Here is a 4,114-nt window from a genome sequence, read left to right as displayed (position 1 = left end):
TTATATATAATATTATGAAAATTTTGAAAACCTTGGGGTCATGGCCCTTGTAGCCCCCGTCCCCCACCACCATTTCCTACAACTCTGTGTATGAATATATTCATTTTGGTGTAATCAAATTGTTTAGAGATATGATTGAGAATATTTAAATAAAGTTCTATGATGCTTTAATGATTCATTGTAAACCTAATATTTTATAAATTAAATTGTTTTACTAAGATGATATTTCATTAAAGAGTGCTTTTAAATGGATATTAAGTTAATAAGGATTTTTTTAAGTCAAGAGTAATAATGTTTTAAAGTAAAAAATGAAACAAATTTTCTCACATTTTGATGGTTCTTTTATAATCAATATTCAAATCATTTTCACAAATAATGAAAAACAATAAAAATTCCTTAATAGTAATTAAGGGTGTTACAATATAGGCTAAATTCTTATGGTTATATACAAGGTGCAAATGGAGTTGCTGGTTGTGGAGGCTTAATAAGAAATTGTCAAGGAAGATGGATTGTCGATTATCACAAGAAGTTGGGTATGACTACAATCTAATTTATTGCAAAATTATGAGGGTGTATCAAGGGATGTGTCTAGCTCGACATAAGGAAATTACATCTCTTGAGATTCATGTGAACTCTCAAGTTGTTGCTTTTATTTTGCAGGGTGCATAGTTTGGATGTAGTATTATTTGTGCCATTTGAGATATGTCGAGGTCTAATTAGAGGGTGAAGTTTTCTCATGTTGTTTTGAAGTTTTAAACTAATTTCTTAGTTTAAAATTTTATAGGACATTTGTTTCATAATCACAAAAAATCTTACACAGTTTTTCAAAATTGCATGAAATCTCAACCCTTAGTTAATTTAATATTTAATAAATTTAATATATAAAGTATAATATAAATGATAGAATTTGTAAATTGTATCATAAGGGAATGGGCACTACATCTTTTTGGATACCTTCAACCGAGGTTCCTTGTATGAAGGTTCTCTTTTGGATTTGACTCTAACCTAGATTGTGTTGGCTAAGAAGGATCCTTCTGGTAGGGTTATTTTGAATTGACTCTTTTATGAACTTACCCTGTCAATTTGTCACTCCATCCTTGCAATTTTCTCCTTCAAATTTGCATCCTTTTATAGACTTGGAGCTAGTTGTTTTATGGCTATTGAAGGTAGAATTTGAAAATTCAAATGTTGCATGAGTTGTCCAAGTTCATATAGTTAGCAATTCAAATTTGATCTTCCGTAATTTCAAACTATTCTTGAGCAACTTCATTCTTCTCTACTATTTTATCCACCGTGTTGACAACTTGCACATTTTTCAAATTTGGAATGTGTTTGTTGTGTGTGTAGTTGCGTGGTCTTAGTAGATCCTTATGACTTCTTGAGATGAGTCATGAGAAGTTTTTTGAACTGGTTTGCAACATGTCTTACGGAGATGCTTTGATTACTGCAATGCATTGTGATTGAATCACCAATCATCTAGTTGCTTATTCTTGGTTAGGACTTATTGTTTTCTTCAAGTTATATACTGATGAATTTCTTAAAGTATTTTAGAAAACTCTTAGCTTCAGAATCAATGCATCAATACAAGGTTTTAAATTGCGGACTGCAAAACACAATATGGCCGCAATATTGCGGTTGTGGTCCTTTGCGCTACGACATCATACCACAACTGTGGAGCGATATGAAACCACTTGTAACATAGTAACACAACAATATTATGACCTCAACGTTGCACATTAGCCACTGCAAATGCTTTTTGACCGACTACAATTGTTGTTCGACATCACAACTTCGTTTCATTGTCATGTTTCATTCAAATTTTCAGTTAAAAAAAACAAATTTTGTACCCCAAAAGTTCCCCCACACAATCAATTTTAGTTTTAAAGAATAAGATTATAGCCTTTCTCCTTTATATCTTTCTCTTTTCTTACTTTTTATCCTTTCTCTTGACCTCTCATTTTTTTTGTCAGCAAAAATAATTTTATTGAATAAGTAATAAGTATAATGGATACCCAACCACTTACGAGTTTCTAACAATTAAATGGTTACTAGACACTAAATGCAAGATTAGCATTAAATGCTAAGTAACCAATCCTTACAAAATTGGCCAACATAATGAAATATAAATTGTAGCACTACAAATTTGTATATATACAAAGCTACCCCAGTAATTATGTAACCTTAAAAACTACACCAATTAAAACACCTTACTCCTCCACAAGCTAATCATTGTCATAACTCTTCTAGTATTCTCATTCCACACAAACTTGTTCCAAGTTATCTATCCATCTTCAGGTTACTCACATGATAAATACCCCAGGGCATATGCACCACAGTGTAAACGAGTAAGAAAAACCAACAGATAATCCATTAAGCCAAATTCCATGCAGTGAATATAATATTCTGCATAAGCAATTCCATATCAAAGGTTCCACCGTTAAAGATGATTTGATTTCATAAATTCCAAGGACACTACACAATAGAGCACCAAACAACCCCTCATTTAGATGGATGTTGTAGGGAATGATCATTAGTAAAATCAAGGTGAACAGTTTGACAATCCATCCATTGATACCATTTATTCCAAATTTCATCAATAAAAGGACAAGACAAAAAAATATGAGGCACTGGTTTTTCATGAGCATTATGTAACACACACCTTGAGCTATTCAATGATGATTGTATATTTTTTTTGCAAAAGATTTTCCTTCACCAGTAACCTATTAAGGAAGGAACAACCTCCGCACTATATGAAGTGTCTTCGGAGGGGCATCCACCTTCCATAGTTGAGTAAACAACTCCTCCATTGTCCCTTCCAGTTGTGAATTCAAAATGCCATCATAAGCAAATTTAACCGAAAATGAGTCGCTATTATTAGCAACCACAACCAGCAATCAATTTTATCATTCACTAAAGATCTCCTATTCAACAAATTTTTCATCTCATACAAAGCATCCTTTTCCCACACAAACCATCCCATATGCCATTTACGATCCCTAAGTCGTGTATTTCCCTCCCAAAAACCCAAATCCTTTATTAACACACTGTAATGACCTGCCTCGTCACTACGATATCACCACTCTAATAACTGGAAAATTAAATTCTTTTTCTTTCTTTTATGAAAACTCCATTATTTTGCTTATGAAAATCATAGTAAATTTGAATTTCACAAATATATATATATATATATATATATATATATATATATATACATACATACATATATATATATATATATGTCCCCAAACACGCACCAATGTTTAACCGAATACATGAATATTAATATAGTAGTTCAGTACACATCATACACAATGAAGATTAAACCAGTTCGTAGATATAACTAAATCTGTGATTTACATCCTTAATCCAACAAAAGAAATCATGAACCACTATGGAGGAGTTGATTAACAAAACACAACTCTCTCCCCAAAATAATCCCAATGTCATCACGTCGGCTTCTCAACAGAATCTCATCCCTGCACCCTACTGCTGTCATTCTGCTCCCACGAACAAGGTTCGCAATCATCACATGTATCAACCACACGATACAAAATTGCAAGGGTGAGTTCATTATAAAAAGAACCAATGTTAAATCCAAATAATCACAATTAGCAAGAAAACATAAGCAAACATCATGAGCTTACACAACATTCATTATTCAACACCCACATTCAACAATTATTCATCATCCATTCATGGATCCAATCAAGACTACTCAGAATTATGCATGCACTTGATCTCAAATCTCAGATGCAATGCGGTACGTACCGTATCCAATACCAAGGAAATAGCCCTAAGTGTGTCTACACGACACCTCACTTAGGAAACCATGCAGTATTTGTTGAGGTCACCCAGTCGTGCACCGTAACTTCCCCCCCTAGGTGATCAACCTGGGGCCACAAAGAGTTCCTTATCAGGTGACACACCCCCTAGTACAAAGTACATACTGCCACAATTTATACTATTTCCCATGTCATATGAGGTATGAAACACGGGCACCATCAAGTACAATGACCATGGATGAGTTAAAGCTCCTAAGCATCCCCTCAGAACTACTTAGATTCTTTAACCACTTTAGTTTCCCATACAAGGGACGTCCGACAAGGTCAATGCA

This window comes from Glycine max, chromosome 19 (genome assembly GCF_000004515.6).
Source record: "Glycine max cultivar Williams 82 chromosome 19, Glycine_max_v4.0, whole genome shotgun sequence".
NCBI classification, from domain to species: Eukaryota; Viridiplantae; Streptophyta; class Magnoliopsida; order Fabales; family Fabaceae; genus Glycine; species Glycine max.
This window is presented reverse-complemented; position numbering follows the sequence as displayed.